This window comes from Physella acuta, unplaced genomic scaffold, assembly GCF_028476545.2.
Source record: "Physella acuta isolate Inbredline_101_S28 unplaced genomic scaffold, ASM2847654v3 ptg000338l, whole genome shotgun sequence".
Lineage (NCBI taxonomy): Eukaryota > Metazoa > Mollusca > Gastropoda > Physidae > Physella > Physella acuta.
Window position 1 is genome coordinate 191,189 of NW_026731857.1, and position 20,166 is coordinate 211,354.

The 20,166-nt window shown below is 38.1% G+C and overlaps 1 protein-coding gene across 4 annotated transcripts in view; it reads right to left on the reverse strand.

Annotated features, from left to right (window-relative positions):
- LOC131940987 (fibrinogen-like protein 1) overlaps positions 1–18,270 on the reverse strand; it is a 169,133-nt gene extending 150,863 nt beyond the window's left edge. Inside the window, exon 1 of one of the 4 annotated variants that reach the window (XM_059299932.1) lies at positions 18,201–18,270. The gene's annotated coding sequence lies outside the window, so the exon portion shown is untranslated. Of the gene's footprint in view, positions 1–18,051 lie in introns of all 4 variants that reach the window. The other 3 variants (XM_059299933.1, XM_059299931.1, XM_059299930.1) reach the window with 3 other exon arrangements.
- Between the last annotated feature and the right edge of the window lie 1,896 nt (positions 18,271–20,166).

Here is a 20,166-nt window from a genome sequence, read left to right on the forward strand (position 1 = left end):
CACTTTTTTCTGATACTGTACACGTCTACACATAACAATAATAGTGGTTCTCAAAGTTGAACAGTGGGGTTAGCCCTAATGGAACCAGCACTTTGATGGTGCACAAATCTACACACAATAACAACAGTGGTTCTCAAAGTTTGACAGATGGGTTTAGCCTTTGCATTTTAGGGACCCCAAATCTAAATATCATCATACATTGAAAAAAAGACCGTGTCACAAGGGCCCCGGATAAGTTACACTCAGAGCACCCTGTATAAATAATACAGGGGTCTTATTATAAGCTATACATGGGGGCCCTTAGCAACTCCCTGTCAAAATAACACGCAGGGGTCCGAGGATATTCTAAACATGGAGGCACTACGCAAATATGATCCCTCCTTACCCAAGTGTGCGGTACCATTTAAAAACGGCTAGAAGTTAATCGAACATCATATCAAATGATATGTTTACGCTACGCTTCTATGATTGTTAAGGTAAGTTAGGATCAGGGTTAGGTCTAAGGACTGGCTTACAGTATCGCATCAAATGATGCTTTAACGCCGGTGGCTTAATCGAGTTAAGGTTTTTAAATGTTTGGGTTAGAGTTATAAAAAAAAAGCAAAGTTGCCTTTCGAATCTGGACACCCGCGATGTTCACCTGTTTCTGTGATCTCGGTATATGAAAGGGATAGTGTGGTCAGCACTATGTCCCGACGCTTTGAGTTACAGTAGCGTATTAAAAATATATATCCCCTGTGATCTTGTTTTAAAAAAAGTACAGTTTCTCCTTCCTAACCGGACGGTCTATGGGGCAAGTGAAGTAGAGTTCACCTGTTTCTGTGACCTCGGCATATGAAGAGATAGTGTTGTCAGCACTATGCCCAGCCACCTTTACTTTCACTATCATGAGCTGGGTACCCATCAGAGTTGGGTGGACTCAGGGACGGTCTACTGAATTGAACCCGGATTCGAGCATTAGACTAACGGGTCTAACGGAGTGGCCTAGCGCTAGGCCACTCCGTCCCTTGTTTTAAAAGGGAGGATTAAGACCATTGTTAGAAAATGGTGTAGTTAAGTTTTAGAGTCAACACTACTTTCAACAAAACAGTCTTTAACTCTCAATGTTTCAATATATTTGCACTGAGTTCTGTGATCCCCACCCCATCCCGTTCTTAACCGTTTTAGAACCACCCAACTCATCACACCCCCCCCCCCACACACACACACCACCTTCTCACAGCAGACAGTGCAGGTTACATACAGTTTCTGCTGGCATATCACTCCGCGCTCCCAGCCCAAATAGTCCGCCTGATAACGGCGACGTCAGCGCCTATTGTTGTGCCAGGAGTGATTAGTTCTCACGTGAGTTGGCGTGATTGGACCCCAGAAGGTGAGACTGTAGCTAGGTGAGCCGGTGGTGTGTACTCACGTTTAGATGGGGGGGGGGAGGCAGGTGTAGGGGATGCATGGTGGATCATAATTGACGCATTAAATTATGGTGTGGTTAATAGGGAGTGGTAATTAGTCAGGCGGGGTAGGAACTGTAATGAGGTTTAATTGAAAGGTAGTTTAGTTTTCGACATTGTGATTATGTCTAAGCGTATTTGTAAATAGAAAACTGCCTTATTTTTTTCTTCTTTTATAATATACAGTTTTTAGATTTAATCAAAATGTACAAATAAATGTAAAAAAAATACAGTCTGAAATTAAAGACGTATTAAAACAACATAAAGGATCCCATTTTATACAGCCTAAATACTGTATTTAACATAAAATTCTTTTTGTACAGGAACTGCATTAATATTTTACAGCAAATAAAGTAAACGTACTTATCGTTTTCTATAATGAGAACTAGGATCACTACCTGACGTATGAATAAAATACACCCATGCTTAATAAAACGACGTCCATATATTTAAGAATTAACCACTTTCTTCACAACTCCTATGTTTAATATTAGTAGATTAAATTTTAATTAATTTCCAGTGATATTTGGAACAACTAATGAGCTATACTTTAATAATGAGATTGAAGTCTCATACAGAAGCAATATTGTGTTTGTGGTGTGTGTGTTGTGTGTGTCTGTGAGTTTGATGGGTAGACATTGAAATGTATGAATCCGGAACGGTCCATGACAAGGGATATATATCTAGGCATCCATAAATAAATAAATATATATATATATATATATATATCGTCCTGAAAGTCTCAACGACATGAACTCAAGGACCTCATTGCACCGACGTTTTGTAGGTGAGAGACAATAAAAAAAAACGGTTAGCTCACAGCATGCAGTGCACACCCGAAACGTGAGTGACATATCTAACCAAACACCGGGAGGCCTCTCCCTAAACACAACAGTGTCCACTTAGTTGCTCACACAAACAGACGTAATACGGACAGGCGCAGAGGGGAGGGGGGAGGGGTAGTTCTGTACTGATCTCGGGGAAAAGAGACAAGGGGTGATGGCTCCTTGCAGAAAGATAGTTCTTAAAGGAAGATGAAGAGTTAGTTTATTTTTATTTTTTTTTGGGGGGGGGATAGTTCTTATAACTATTCTAGAAGAATAAAGACTAGTTAGTTAATACGAAGAAAAGTTGATTTGCCTTTGCAATTTAAGTTTCTTACAGAAGTGGGTTAGGGTGGAGTGTGAGGGTGGGGGTGGGGGGAGGGTTGTTCTTTGCATGAATCTAGAAGAAAAAAGACAGGTTAGTTAATACGGATAGGGGAGTATGGTGTTTTGCAAGAAGATAGTTCTTAAAGGATGAAGAAGTACTCTTTTTGTTTTTACAGAAAGGTGGGAAGGGGGGGGGGGGTATCCGTTGCAATGATATAGCAAAAAAGGCAGGTTAGTCAATGCGGACACGAGGAAGATGGTTCTTAAAGGAGGAAGAGTTCTATTGTTTACAGAATTGTAATGGGGGGGGGGGGGGGGTAATTGTTCTTTGCGCTAAACTACAAGAAAAGACAGGGTTTGTTAATACGAAGAGGGTATGATGCTTCTTTGCATAGTTCTTACGGAGGAAGACGTTTTATTTTCTTACACAATGGTGAGGGGATGATAGTTTTTTTTTTTTTTTTGCGCTAATCTAGAAGAAAAGGACAGATTAGTTATTAAGGATAGGGGGATGACGGTTCTTTGCAGAAAGATGGTTCTTAAAGAAGGAAGAAGAGTTAATTTTTTTTACAGAATTGTGAGGAGGGGGGGGGGGTATAATTCTGTGCATTTAATCTATAAGAAAAAGACAGAAAAGTTATTACGGACAGGGAGATGACGGTTCGTTGAAGAAAGACAGTTCTTAAAGAAGAAAGAATGGTTGGTGTTTTACATGCAGGCAGAGGGTTTGGGTGATATGGTTCCTTGCACGAATTAAGAATAAAATGACGATTACATCATTAGTGTATGTCACCCGACACTTGATAGGCTCAAAGAAAGGGGTGGTGACACGGCGGTGGGGTGGGGTGTTTATGTCTGGTGTGTACCAGAGACGGAACGTTGGAGCTAACAGTTGAAAGAGGTGAGGGGACAGGCGGGAGGGTGGATCGGCTAGAGAGTTAGGGAGAGGGGGAGGGGTAGACAGTGGGAGGAGCAATGGCGGTTCACAGAATAATGCGCAATCGGAAAACTGCGCAAACAGAAAATGCGCAAATATAAACGAATTATGTAAATGCACTGTAATTATGTCATATTTCGTGGAAATATGTTTTATAGAGTCACAGTGTAAATGTAGTTGCTCTTTATTAATGTTTATAAATGCTCGATTTAAGAAAACAAAAATGCCCTTGCGCACTTTCGCTTTCCGTTGCGCAGTTTTCCGGTCACCTGAGCAATAATGTAAGCGAGAGTTAAGGATATAAGGATGAATATTTTGGGATAGTTGCGGAAGAAGGGTGGGTTAGAGAATATTTTTGGTGGGGGGGGGGGTGTTGGGAGATAAGAAATGTGGGATTGAGATTAAGGAGAATAAGTGTAGTTTGGGATAAGGGAAGGAGAGGATGATGAAATTAGGAGAGAGTACGTGAGAGGGAAAGTTAGGATAGTTGATGTAGAAAGATTTGAAGAGTGGATGAAGTAAAGAAACAGGGAAGTGTTACTAAGAAAATGGGAAAACAGATTGTTTAGTAGAGTTGTGGATAAATGGAACGACGGAGAAACGGAAAATAATTTACTCTGTAGAAGTGTGAAGCATTAAGATGCGAAGTTAAACAATAAAGACGTTTGCCAGAAACCCCCAGACGGGGCAGGGGGTGGGTGGGGGCAACAACCCACGTGACAGACACAAGCTCCCCCTAGAGATCACAGCTAGGAGCTGGGGGAAATGTTTATTGTTGTTTTGGCGTGGCTCGCCTCTCAGATGTACGGACATTTTTTTTGTGTGTTGGAAACGAAAACCACTGAAGCGAGGTTCTGGGGTAGATGTTATGTGGTGTTGTTGTTTGAAGAATGCTTGTTGGTGGAGGGGGGGGGGAGATTTCAAGAGGCGTGGCATTATATAATGCCTCACAACTAGATGGCCACACACATATCTATACGGTTCTAGAGCCACATAGGCCACACACAAGATGGCCACACAGCAACACAACCACGTAGTTCTTCTGGATACAACCACACGATGTATTGCCAGTTGGGAGAAGGAGAAGGAATAGAGTAGGGAGTAATGAGGAGGGAGAGGGGAGGAATGATAGGAAGGAGAGGAGAGAAGAGAGGGAGAGAGAGAGAAGTAATAGGAGGGAGTAAAATAAAAGGACTGAAATGGGAGGAGGGAGTTAGAGGGAAATATTTTTAGAGACATGAGATTTACCTAATTAAAATGTCAATATAGAGTAGGCCTACACACTGCATTGTAGATGAAGAATTACACTTGGTTAACTCTAATATCTAGAATATGTAAAGAGCGCTTCTTCTTCAAACAGAACTATACAGCCGTTGATATTCATCAAGATAATCACATTCTAACCCAAACACTACTCTCGCCTAACCATTACACAGTGGCGTAACTAGGGTCCGTTAAGGGCATTCCTTTGAATACTTTGATGCTCTTAAACTTGAAGAAGAAAAAAACTAAACAAAATTGTGCAGATCAGATGCTACTTACCTATAAATCACCCCCCCCCCCAACACCACGCCAAACACTACTCTTGCTACCCTACGGCCATTATTCTTTATTTATACAAATAATACTACTAGACCTAAACGCAGAATCCAATTCAATCAAAGCATCATTCATCGATTTTAAAATATCGATCTGATGGATATCTAAAAAGTAACTAAAAGATACATGCACATATGAATACTAGCTGTCTCTCTAAATAAAACTGTCCAAACTTCACTCCAATTTTACTCTCTTTGTCCGCAGCCATTTTGACACTCAACCCTTGTTTTGGGACCGGTTCTTCAGTTGTTTTAAATTTTTTTATTAGAGTGATCTCCCCTTTTTTCATTGTTCTCTCCCCCTTGTTGTTTTTTAATTATCTTGATGAGGGCTGTGAGAAACCAGAGACGATGACCGCCAACGCTAAGCCAATGGCACCACGTTTCCAATGCCATTTTAAACAAATGGGGTGCGAGTAGCATTTGTATCTTTAAAAATACTGTTGATGAAACAACAAGAAAAAAAAAACTTTTTTTTTTTTATATAAACAGAATTGATTTTTTTTTTATTCCTAGCGATAAGAATCGTATAACGCCGAGACGATGTAGAGACGATGCATATCTGTTTAAGTTATCAATTTCATGAATAAACAAAGTCTGAACTTGAGCGTTGGGAGATGGTTGTGTTTTGTTGTGCTAAGGGGGAAAAGAAGGCATGGGTAATCGTGAAACAGAGGGGGAAGGGGAGGGGTGGGGTGGGGGGTGGGCATAGGATGGATGAACGAGAAGCAATGAGGCAGAGAAGGAACAGACGACAAAGAAACATGTCTGTCCGAATTATTGTTGTTTTTATCGTCTGCTATCAGGATTTGGGTTCGGTTTTAAAATTTAAAACGGGACGTGTTTGAAGTCGAAATATGTGTTTGTTTTTTATTTTTATTTTATAAACGTGCGAAATGAGAGATAACCCTTAAAACAAAAAAAGTCTAAAGTTATTGCCCAATTACTAGATATAAAAATGAGGGTGTGTTTTTTTATAATGCAGATGGATTTTATATCTTCTGTTTGGAAAATATTAAGTTACAGTGAGTCTACATTCAAGAACTGGGGGTTTGGGATGGGCTGGGGGGTAGGGGGATGGGTTGTTATGTGTGTTTGTTGTTGTACAGAATGTGTGTAGTGCGCTGAGCAATCTAGTTGTATGTCATATGGAGTTATCTGTCCTATAAAATTGTTTGTCCTGTGGAGTTATCTGTCCTATAAAATTGTTTGTCCTGTGGAGTTATCTGTTCTATAAAATTGTTTGTCCTATGGAGTTATCTGTTCTATAAAATTGTTTGTCCTATGGAGTTATCTGTCCTATAAAATTGTTTGTCCTATGGAGTTATCTGTCCTATAAAATTGTTTGTCCTATGGAGTTATCTGTTCTATAAAAGTGTTTGTCCTATGGAGTTATCTGTCCTATAAAATTGTTTGTCCTATGGAGTTATCTGTCCTATAAAATTGTTTGTCCTATGGAGTTATCTGTCCTATAAAATTGTTTGTCCTATGGAGTTATCTGTCCTATAAAATTGTCCTATGGAGTTATCTGTCCTATAAAATTGTTTGTCCTATGGAGTTATCTGTCCTATAAAATTGTTTGTCCTATGGAGTTATCTGTCCTATAAAATTGTCCTATGGAGTTATCTGTCCTATAAAATTGTTTGTCCTATGGAGTTATCTATCCTATAAAATTGTTTGTCCTATGGAGTTATCTGTCCTATAAAATTGTTTGTCCTATGGAGTTATCTGTCCTATAAAATTGTTTGTCCTATGGAGTTATCTGTCCTATAAAATTGTTTGTCCTATGGAGTTATCTGTCCTATAAAATTGTCCTATGGAGTTATCTGTCCTATAAAATTGTTTGTCCTATGGAGTTATCTGTCCTATAAAATTGTCCTATGGAGTTATCTGTCCTATAAAATTGTTTGTCCTATGGAGTTATCTGTCCTATAATATTGTCCTATGGAGTTATCTGTCCTATAAAATTGTTTGTCCTATTGAGTTATCTGTCCTATAATATTGTCCTATGGAGTTATCTGTCCTATAAAATTGTTTGTCCTATGGAGTTATCTGTCCTATAAAATTGTTTGTCCTATGGAGTTATCTGTCCTATAAAATTGTTTGTCCTATGGACTTATCTGTCCTATAAAATTGTTTGTCCTATGGAGTTATCTGTCCTATAATATTGTCCTATGGAGTTATCTGTCCTATAAAATTGTTTGTCCTATGGAGTTATCTGTCCTATAAAATTGTTTGTCCTATGGAGTTATCTGTCCTATAAAATTGTTTGTCCTATGGACTTATCTGTCCTATAAAATTGTTTGTCCTATGGAGTTATCTGTCCTATAAAATTGTTTGTCCTATGGAGTAATCTGTACTATAAAATTGTTTGTCCTATTGAGTTATCTGTCCTATAAAATTGTTTGTCCTATGGAGTTATCTGTCCTATAAAATTGTTTGTCCTATGGAGTTATCTGTCCTATAATATTGTCCTATGGAGTTATCTGTCCTATAAAATTGTTTGTCCTATGGAGTTATCTGTCCTATAATATTGTCCTATGGAGTTATCTGTCCTATAAAATTGTTTGTCCTATGGAGTTATCTGTCCTATAAAATTGTTTGTCCTATGGAGTTATCTGTCCTATAAAATTGTTTGTCCTATGGAGTTATCTGTCCTATAAAATTGTTTGTCCTATGGAGTTATCTGTCCTATAAAATTGTTTGTCCTATGGAGTTATCTGTCCTATAAAATTGTTTGTCCTATTGAGTTATCTGTCCTATAAAATTGTTTGTCCTATGGAGTTATCTGTCCTATAAAATTGTTTGTCCTATGGAGTTATCTGTCCTATAAAATTGTTTGTCCTATGGAGTTATCTGTCCTATAAAATTGTCCTATGGAGTTATCTGTCCTATAAAATTGTTTGTCCTATGGAGTTATCTGTCCTATAAAATTGTTTGTCCTATGGAGTTATCTGTCCTATAAAATTGTTTGTCCTATGGAGTTATCTGTCCTATAAAATTGTTTGTCCTATGGAGTTATCTGTCCTATAAAATTGTTTGTCCTATGGAGTTATCTGTCCTATAATATTGTCCTATGGAGTTATCTGTCCTATAAAATTGTTTGTCCTATGGAGTTATCTGTCCTATAAAATTGTTTGTCCTATGGAGTTATCTGTCCTATAAAATTGTTTGTCCTATTGAGTTATCTGTCCTATAAAATTGTTTGTCCTATGGAGTTATCTGTCCTATAAAATTGTTTGTCCTATGGAGTTATCTGTCCTATAATATTGTCCTATGGAGTTATCTGTCCTATAAAATTGTTTGTCCTATGGAGTTATCTGTCCTATAAAATTGTTTGTCCTATGGAGTTATCTGTCCTATAAAATTGTTTGTCCTATGGAGTTATCTGTCCTATAATATTGTCCTATGGAGTTATCTGTCCTATAAAATTGTTTGTCCTATGGAGTTATCTGTCCTATAATATTGTCCTATGGAGTTATCTGTCCTATAAAATTGTTTGTCCTATGGAGTTATCTGTCCTATAAAATTGTTTGTCCTATGGAGTTATCTGTCCTATAAAATTGTTTGTCCTATTGAGTTATCTGTCCTATAAAATTGTTTGTCCTATGGAGTTATCTGTCCTATAAAATTGTTTGTCCTATGGACTTATCTGTCCTATAAAATTGTTTGTCCTATGGAGTTATCTGTCCTATAAAATTGTTTGTCCTATGGAGTTATCTGTCCTATAAAATTGTTTGTCCTATGGAGTTATCTGTCCTATAAAATTGTTTGTCCTATGGAGTTATCTGTCCTATAAAATTGTTTGTCCTATGGAGTTATCTGTTCTGTCTTATAAAATTGTTTGTCCTATGGAGTTATCTGTTCTGTCCTATAAAATTGTTTGTCCTATGGAGTTATCTGTTCTGTCCTATAAAATTGTTTGTCCTATGGAGTTATCTGTTCTGTCCTATAAAATTGTTTGTCCTATGGAGTTATCTGTTCTGTCCTATAAAATTGTTTGTCCTATGGAGTTATCTGTCCTATAAAATTGTTTGTCCTATGGAGTTATCCGCCCTATGAAATTGTTTGTCCTGTGGATTTTTCTGTGCTATGAAATTGTTTGTGCTATGGAGTTATCTGTCCTATGAAATTGTTTGACCAAATGAGTTATCTGCCATATGAAATTGTTTGTCATTTTTTTGTCTGTCCTTTGATAGTGTATATCCTTTGTTGCCTGTCTTAAGGAATTGCCATTCATCTGATGTATGTCCTATAGACTTGTCTACCCTTTGGAAATGTCAGTGCTATAGAATTGTCTGACTTATGTTGACTGTCTTAAAGAGTTATCTGTTCTTTCGGTCTGCCCTTTGAAATTGTCTTTTTTATGGCTTTGTCTGTCCTATGTAATTGTCTGTCTTATAGTTTTGTCTGTCCTAAAGAGTTGTTTGTCTTCTATTATTTATTTTAAGGAAATTTTCTGTCCTCCACTGTCTGTCCTATGGAGTTGTCTTTCCTATGTTTTCTGTCATCTATTGTCTGTCCTATAGATTTGTTTATCCTATTTAGTTTTCTGTTCTCCAATGTCTGTCAAAGGGAGTGTTCTATGCTTTGGATTTGTCTGCTATATTAGCCCTAATCAACGGAGTTATCTGTCCTCTGTAAATATCTGTGTTATGCCGAATTCACATTTATGAAAACTATAACTTATTTTTTGGAACTACTTTCATAAACAAAAGTTTATTTTATTTGAAAAAATAACGTTTATAACCTGTAGTTATTCTAAAGCGTTTAATTGTGTAATGAAAAATGCGATGTTTGAACTTTGAACTATATATATATTTGCAATATAAGAAGTATAAAATAAATATAATAATTATAGAAAGAAATAAGGCACGTTTTTCCAAGTTTACATTGTAAATGTTCCCCCTCTATTTCTATACAATTCTAAACGTAATTTTTATAACTATTAATAAACTATTATGCCTCATTTTAAAGCTTTTGGAATAATAGCTTTTGTTACAGATTAAGGAAATAATCACAGGTTAAGAAAATAACGATGTAATTATTCTCTCTTCGGAAATACCCCCTGAAGGACATTAGATCGATTTAGTTTGGGGTTGTTGTTTTTTTCAGACTCCCAAACGAAAACACTAACACAAAGTTTGAGTGTTTCGATTTTTCCCCTATCAACAAAGAAAAACTGTTTTATGCCTGGTTGTGAACAAAGAGAAAAAACCATAAAATTTTACTTTTAATTGCCACACCCCCTCCCTAACTCGAACTCACAAAAAAAAAAAATTTCCCCAACCCCCCCCCCCCCACCCGTCGTCCGACCAGCATAACAGCCGAAACCCCATGCGACCTCTGTGTATTATAATGGGTAAGGCGGTGCTACAGAAGGGGGAGGGAGGGTGAGGGAAATCTAAGAAAAGCACGGAGAAAGAGGGAAAAAAATAGTCGGGGATTCGCCTTTACAGCACGTGAGCTAATTCAAGCGAACGGGAATTCCCAATTTGTCGCGAGACCCAATGCGTTGAAAACAATGGAGTTTTAGACAAATTATTTCTGGGATAAAAAAGCAGGTCTTGGTGAGTGGGGGCGGGGAGGGGGTGAAGAGAATACGTGTGGGGTGGGGAGGGGAATAGGGCGGGCAGGAAACAGTGGGTTAGCAATACGCTGTTATTTATTATATAGATTTTTATGATTGTATAATTAATTTTTCAATCACAAAATTTAACAAAACGACAAAAAAGTGTTTAAAAAAATAGCCTAGTAAAAAAACATTTAAATATATAAATGAAGTTTTGATCTTGTGTTTTCGTCAGAAATATTAATTGAAACGTATATGTATTTGTTTCCTGAAGTTAAGATTTTTGACGTTTATTGTCTCAACTCATAAGACTAAAAGCATTGCATTAACTATCTTACTATTTACTATCAATAACAAATTTGAGGACATTTTTATTCAAGTGTGATAGTACATTAAAATAAACACGTAGCTTTGTTGTTTTTTACAATGACTACGGTAGGTCAATAGAAAGGGGATTTAACTCTGTCTGATTTGTGAGTTGTTCTAAATTGGGAGTAGTGGTGTACACATTAGGTCAGTTGTTGATATAATGGGAACTAGGAGGAACTGGATTGGTGGGAGGTGTGAGGGGGAGGGAGGGGCATGTGTGAGGGTAGGGGGTTCATCCGTTAAAACGTCGACATTTTTTTTTTTTGATTTTGGACCCTTCCCCCCTTGTATTTTTGAAACATAGTACAAGGGGACGCCTAAACCACACACTCGGTCGTTCGGCCATGACTCCATAACCGTTGGGGGGGGGGGGGGGAGGGGGACACCCATAAGGGGGTCCTTAACCACACACTAAACGCAGAATGTCCACGAGCCATTATGGAGAAAGGGGGGCGACCCTATTCGGTAAAGGGTAGAGGGGGGTGGCTTCTCTTCCCACACTTAATCATAGTTGTGTCATTGTGAAGACAAATGTATAAAAGATGAAAATATCATTTTGCAAGACGGAATTCTGGAATACTTTGTTTCAAAAGTTTACAGTATTGAAGCCAGTGGGAGTAGTATTAAGCTGTGTTACAGTGCTTAAACTTGTAATTTATTCTAACCTAAAACTGGAACGGCGTGGTCTGGTGGTAGGGCGAATGTCTGCTAATCAGAAAGTCGGATCTCGGGTTCGAGTCCGTAAGACGTCAATGAGGCCACCCAGCTAGGATGGATACATGATGCAAATCAGGGAAAGTATAGGCGGCTGAGCATAGTGCTGACCACACTATATGCCGAGGTCACAGAAACAGGTGAACTCTTTGTCAACAGCCCCATTAACCGCTAGGTTAGATAGGGAACATTTTAAATTACATGACATTTTTTTAATCTTGTTATTTTCAAAACAATCATTTAAAGGGCTTAGTGTGATGCAGCACTTATTTAAAGTTAGGTTCAATTCATGCTATTGGTCATCTCTTTAATGTCAAGGTCAAATATCGTTTAACATTATCATGATCACTGCCCGTCGTCCCCCAACCCCTCCACAACCCCCCACCCCCCCCCCCCCCTATGTTGGGGTTTGAACCGCCTACCAAAGATCTTCAGAAACATCTGTCATCTAGGCCGCCAACCAAATATCTCAGAGACGAGTACTCTATCCTGCTGGGGTATGGGTCGCCAACCAAATATCTCAGAGACGAGTACTCTATCCTGCTGGGGTATGGGTCGCCAACCAAATATCTCAGAGACGAGTACTCTATCCTGCTAAGGTATGGGTCGCCAACCAAATATCTCAGAGACGAGTACTCTATCCTGCTGGGGTATGGGTCGCCAACCAAATATCTCAGAGACGAGTACTCTGTCCTGCTGGGGTATGGGCCGCCAACCAAAGATCTCCAATCCTCTGTCCTGCTGGGGTATGGGCCGCCAACCAAAGATCTCCAATCCTCTGTCCTGCTGGGGTATGGGCCAACAACCAAAGATCTCCAGAGTCCTGTCATTTTCTCAATGTGTAAACCCTCTTTAAAGTCTCACCGTAAAAGTACCGTCGCCAGATGTTTCTTGGCAAATACCGTTATTCCTACTTAATATCAAGGCCAGCTATGGTTAGTCGTACTTAAAGCCAATGGTCAGTTCTTTAATGCCAAGGTCGACTATAGTTAACCCTACTTGATTTCAATGGCCAGTTCTCTAATACAAAGGTCAAGTATCATTTTCCATACTTGATACCTTTGGTCAGTTCTTGAATGCTAAGGTCAAATACCGTTATTCCAACTTGATGCCGGTGGTCATTTCTCGAATGCCAAGGTCACACCTCGCACGCCTTTCAAGCATATCGAGCTGACCCTTGACCTACATTCACCGTGAGTAGCATTGGACGCGCGTGAGTATTGTTAGGGACTCAAAAAAAAAACGCCAGGGGATCTGCTAAATGTCAGATCCCTTTAGATCATGGGTCGTGTTGTGGGGGGGGTGGGGGGGAGGTATTTGTAGCGTGACCTGGGCTAATGGAGCGTGGCGGTGGCACGCACGGGTCGACGAAGCTGCCGTGTCTGTGCTGGGATTCCATTGCCCGGGGGTGGGGAAAAAAAGGGGGGGGGTGATAAACGATTATTGAAGATGGACACGACTTTGATGGATAAAAGGGATGTGCATTGCGCATTGATGGAAGCATTTTTATGGATTGGTATTCGAGGCTAAGTGGACCCATGTTTGATGGAAAACATGGATGAGCATTGCGCATTGATGGAAGCATATTTATGGATTGGTATTCGAGGTTAAGTGGATCCATGTTTGATGGATAAAATTGATGAGCACTGCGCATAGATGAAAGCATTTTTATGGATTGGTTATCGAGACTTATTGGACGCGTGTTTGATGGATACAATCCATGTACCTTCAGCATAAATGGAAGCAATTTTTTGTTGATAGGTCATTGAATCTAGTGGACACTTACAAACTATGTTTATGAAGTATAAATGGACATTTTTAAGGGTAATAAGAAAACACGTAGGAATATTTATGGGGCATAAATTGAATTAAACTTGGTGTATAAATGGGATATTCATCTAAAACAAACAGAAAATGTATATAAGAATTTGATATTCATTAAGTATGAATGGGATATTTGATGAATTAGAAATTATACCAACCCAACACAAACGGAATACAAATTGATGAATAAAAATCATCGATGTATAGAGGCAATTATTATTGCAATTCACGTCCAATTCACACAACTTTCTATTTTTAGCAGTAAAAAAAATTCTAGCCTTTGATTTATAGTAGTTATGTCATATTGACTTTCGTATTATTAGTCATATTAAATTGCTAAGAAATATTTTTTTAATCAATTGAGCAAAGTTTAAGTTTTAAGTGGGGTTATGCTAAATATACACACATGTACAAAGTTCAATTGGTTGATTCAAACCACGAGACTTTACTAAACATTAACTTTAATAAGTGAAGAATTTGATGCACAGTTTCAGATGAACTAAGAGCAAGATTTGTATTTATTTATTTTTTTCAATTATGTAGCATTTTCGTTGAAACGTTTTTTTTTTTTTTTTTTCCTATGATAAAAAACACTTGCCAGATAAAGATGGGGATGTGAAGCCAAATATCTGCGCCATGAGTTATGACTAGAGTACTCGCTCCTTGGCTCTAGGGTCAAAAAATTGCTCTGGCCACTTGACCTATGTTGGTATAACCTGCAGGGGGGCCAGATGTCAGGTGGCGTTAATTAGCCTTAACCAGCGTCCGGTCGGTCAGATTCGGCTGGTGTGTAGCTATGGTGTGTGTGTGGGGGGGGGGGGGGGGGAGTGTCAATGTGGACGGTCGGTCAGACTCTGGTGTGTAGCGCGGGGGGGGGGGGTGTCAAGTGTGTCTGCTAATGTGCTGAGAGTGTGTTTGCTATCTGCGGTCTACGTATGCACGTCCGCAATGTTGAGCGCTCCAAGGTCATTTAGATCTCGTTGTAATATTTTTTTGGCACCAGAAAGAACGTAAAGTTGTACAGAGTGACAAAATGGGTGAAAACTTATCATTATTGCCCTTTATATAAAAAAAACTTGCAAGATTAAGATTCATGTGAATCCATGTGTCATACTATTATATAGTCACCAATCTATACGCGTCTGCGATATATATATATATATATATATATATATATATATATATATATATATATATATATATATATATATATATATATATATATATATATATATATATATATATATATATATATATATATATATATATATATATATATATATATATATATATATATATATATATATATATATATGTATATAGAATATTTTGTGCTGATTGGGACTGCGTGGCCTAGCAGTAGAGCGCTAAACTGCTAACCTTAAAGTCTCGAGTTCGAACTTTCGATTTGCACACCCCCCCCCCTCAAAATTTAGATTTGCACCCCTCCTCAAACTTTCGATTTGCACCCCCCTCCCTCATACTTTATATATATATATACCGAGGGGTCTATGGGGGGGGGGGTTATGACCCCCCCTAACCCCCCTGCCAACGCCACTGGAACTCTACTTCATCGCTATCTCTAAAAAGGATTCTTTACTTTACTTTTACATTCGTGTGCTGAAGTTGTTTTTTTACAAGCTTTAAATTAGTTCGCAACATCTGTTTATTTGTTTGTTTGTTTGTTTGATTGTTTGTGGGTTTGTGGCAAATCTTGTAACTCAATGTTGAACCACTTCTAATGCAGCGATTTCGTTCAACCTTTCCAGGCACGTTCCACTTCGATGACAATGCAAATGTATCTACTTTTTATTAAATAAGAAGTTTAATTAGTCATTAAAAATTAATTTAAAAGGTTCGAAACTAAAGGGAGATAACAAATTTAAATCACTCGATAGATTACAATATTCAATCACAGAAAAGGAGTTAAAACTTATTTACTTTCTTTCATGAAAGCTTTGGTCGCTCATGAGATCTTCCTTAACATAACTGAGATAATTCGGTATGTGTCTTCTTCCTTAACTGAGATAACTCAGTATGTGCCTTCTTCATTGACTGAGATAACTCAGTATGTGCCTTCTTCCTTAACTGAGATAACTTGGTATGTTCCTTCTTCCTTAACTGAGATAACTTGGTATGTTCCTTCTTCCTTAACTGAGATAACTCGGTATGTGCCTTCTTCCTTAACTGAGATAACTCGGTATGTGCCTTCTTCCTTAACTGAGATAACTCGGTATGTGCCTTCTTCCTTAACTGAGATAACTTGGTATGTGCCTTCTTCCTTAACTGAGATAACTCGGTATGTGCCTTCTTCCTTAACTGAGATAACTTGGTATGTGCCTTCTTCCTTAACTGAGATAACTTGGTATGTGCCTTCTTCCTTAACTGAGATAACTTGGTATGTGCCTTCTTCATTAACTGAGATAACTCGGTATGTGCCTTCTTCCTTAACTGAGATAACTCGGTATGTGCCTTCTTCCTTAACTGAGATAACTCGGTATGTGCCTTCTTTCTTAACTGAGATAACTCGGTATGTGCCTTCTTTCTTAACTGAGATAACTCGGTATGTGCCTTCTTCCTTAACTGAGATAACTTGGTATGTTCCTTCTTTCTTACCTCAGCTGAGGTAGCTTTATCTAGCTACCAAGAAGAACTGCTCTTTCTAAGGTAGGGACAAATTGTCTACGTTGCAGTTGAATTAAATCTCCCGCTGACTGAAATCGACGTCATCTTGTTCCGATGGGGGGAGGGGGGGGGGGGGGGGCGGGGGGGGGGGATAAATTAGATTACGTTACCGGCTTTGCTGGAACCGGTTTGTAAAGATTATATCAGAGGTAAGGTCGAGGTGGGTTAGAGATAGATGGGGGCTGGTAGCTTTAATAGGTGAGTTTATTTTAAATCTGTTTGTTATCTAGGGTTTGTGAGTTACGATAGTGCGTGAAAGGGGAGTTAAGCGGGGCTTCGGCTCACCTCCGAGGCCGGGAGTTTATCAAGATAAACGTAAACAGTTTAAAAGTTGATTTTTTTTTAAAACTTTCTTTTCGAGAATTAACAATTACGTAATGTCTTACATTCGCACACGTGTTAATCCTCCTTATCTGCATCATGGATTAAATTATCATAAACATAACCCAGCTTCAAACACAATATTTTTTATGGTATAAAAAGTAAATATCCGTTTTCACTATAGTTATCTCCCCGGATTACAAACCCCGATGCCGCAACATTCCCAAGTTACCCAACTCCGACAGTGATGTATGACCTCCCTTTCCTGAACCCAACCCAACCCCTCCATCACTATTAGAGAGGAACGTGCCTAACAATGAAAGACCTTTCCCCGGATGCGGGACGGGACGGGCGAAACAATTCAGATCATCTAAACACTACTGTACATTAATTCTTCTCCCCTTTCAACCTCCCGCCCCCCTCCACCACCCCCACTCCACCGCCTATACCACGGAAAAGCAGTCTCTAGCGGTCGAATAACAATCCCAGTGTGGATTCTCGATTCCAGCGCTCGAGTTCTTGTCTAGACCTTATGTGGACTAACACAGTAACACAGTTCCGTTCCACAACAGCTTTTATTATCTTTTCATTAATACTTTATCTTGAGGACTTTTACTGTCTGATATATATATATATATATATATATATATATATATATATATATATATATATATATATATATATATATATATATATATATATATATATATATAAATGTGGCCTATATCCTGGCAAATATAATTTATATGTATATACACACACGCACATATATATTTGGCCTATTTATATGACCCATATATATTTATAGAAACATAAATAAATGTATATTATATATAAACACACACACATATAAATACATATATATATATAGGCCTTTATATATATATATATATATATATATATATATATATATATATATATATATATATATATATATATATATATATATATATATATTTATATAAGGAGAGAGAGAGAAAGGAGAGTGTTATTTGTATAGGTGCGTTTAAAAATATGTGTGTTGTGTGTTTCTGTGTGTGCACGTGTGTGTACGTATATCTTATCACTGTAAAAAAAAAGGTCTGTAAAATATGCTTAGTAGACACCAGGGCACTTTCTTTGAACATTGATGCCTTACGTCACCATGATAAATATCGGTACACTGAGTGTTAGCCTTAGCACAACTGTAATCCAATCGCAACAGAACAATAGTTCAACCTCTAATCTTTACATCTAATTATGTCCTATAATTTCTATAATTAAGTTAGCAGAAAAAGTGCAGAACAACTTTAATTGGGCAAGTCTACCCCTACTTGCATCTCTAGACGATTAATATATAGTTGTTTTATCCATTGTTTTATATTATTTTACATGTCAAATAATTTGTAAAAAAAAAAAACATTAAAAAAATAAGTAAAATAACAGCACTTACTTGAAAGAACTGCAATGTCTTTAAATTTTTAAAATCCATTCAACTAAAGTACGTATCCATTACTTAATAGAATCGATAAAACAGACGAAATGAAAAAAAAAGCAACATCGGCGACATATAATCCAAAACTGGAATAAGGAAACACTCACTTCTCGCTTCAAACTCAACGCCGCTAGGGGCACCCCGAAAACTGCAAGCCTTCACGCGGTTTCCCCGCTCGTCCGCTAACTTTGGTCTTCAGCGCACGAGGCGTATAGAAGCACTCACTCCGACTAGCGTAGCCCGTGGTTGTAGGTCCTAGGTTGAGTTTTAGGAACGAGAACTCTCGTACGCTGAAAACATGAATGTGTCTTACATGTCGGTATTTAATCGAAAGGTTCATTAACTCTCCTGAGTCTGGGAAAATCAGCTGTTTCTTAAGACACGGGAGTCACGTGATAGTGAACACGTTTAGTCCGAGTGACATGACAGCGTGTGTGTGTGTGTGTGTGTGTGTGTGTGTAGAGGAGGGGGGGGGGGGAAATCCGATCTTTACTTTCCCCTCCCTAGCATATGGCCAGCTTCTCAGAAACCTGCCCGCCAGTGAAAATAAATTTTCCGTCTTGTAGTTGGTAGAGGAAGAAAAAAAAAATGAAGTACCTACACAGTACCAATTTACCTTTAGGATCTAGAGTTCCACATCTTTGACACACGGTGTTAAAAGATATACTATAACCCCAGCGAGGATTCTCAAATTTGTGCCGCACACGGCTCGAAGCGCTAAGTGATATATTATAAGACTTCCAAGGGTGTCTTTGTGTTACAAAGCTTAGCCCGGGGAAGTTTGTGTGAGGTTGTGTGTTTAAAATGTAAATTAAACAGCGTTGTAATGGTTCTCGTGTTACCAGGATTAAGACCCCCGCGGTAACAATTCTAGAGGGGAGAAAAGAAACAGAACAGGGTGGATTAGCGGAGGAAAAGGGGTGTGACGTTAGGGGATTGATGCTCGTAGGGGTCATATTATGGTGGGGGTCATATTTAAACCAAGGTTATGTGATATAGTAGGAACTAGAATTGAGTTGCGGAATTCCCAGAAATGATTTTTTTTTTCATCATTTCTGCACAGAAGATTCGCGAGGTATCTATTTTGTTAAGACAAACTGTTTAGTCAGAGAATGTTATGATTCAACATTAGCTGTTCGATTAGAGTAAGCGGGTGACGAATGATAAAAAATGTAGGCATAGAGTCTAGCTTTGTTTTAACAATAACTATTTTCTACACCACTAGCTAGTTAAAGCGTTGAAACAAGGCAAATTTTAATGTCTGATATTGAAATATAACAATGACGTGATTCAAATCTAGATTCAGCAATACATGCAAATAACAATATAAACCGTGGATAGGAACAGAGGCGTAACTAGGGGAATGCGAGTGGGGCGGCAGCACCGTGCGCCCACCTTAGAGGGCGCCAAACGAGGTAGTAAAAAATGAAAATAAAAAGCTCATTGTGTGCTGCATTACTCAAAATTAAGACAATAGACTGCTGCTTAGATTTACAGACTGATTTAAATGTTTTCTATATCGATTGTGTGACAATCAAAGTAAAGATTGTTATAGAATAGTGTCTGATGAAAAGCTATTTAGATTTTTCCAAATTATTTGGGGGCTGTGGCGTTTTTTGGACAGCTTGAATAACTATATATCCGCCTAAATGAGGGAGGGGACGTAAAATTCATAGGCGCCTGAATAGCTCGCTACGACTCTGGGTAGGAAGAGGTTGAAGAGCCCCAATTTTGTTCAGAATGTTTATTTGGGTAGCCGACATAACGCACTAAAAGTAATCTAAAACACAAGTTCGATAAACAATCGAACAAGACAGACTGGGTAATGTATACCTATTAAATAGAAGAAAGTAAATTTTATGATATTTCACTATAAACCGGATATTCCAGAATAAACCAAATATTCTAGGATAAATGGTTATTCCAGGATAAACCGATTATTCAACAATAAACGGATATTCCAGTATAAACCGGATATCCTAGGATAAACCGAATATTCAAGGATAAACAGATATTCCAGGATAAACCGGATACTCCACAGCTAATCCGGGTATCCCATAGCTAAAGCTGATA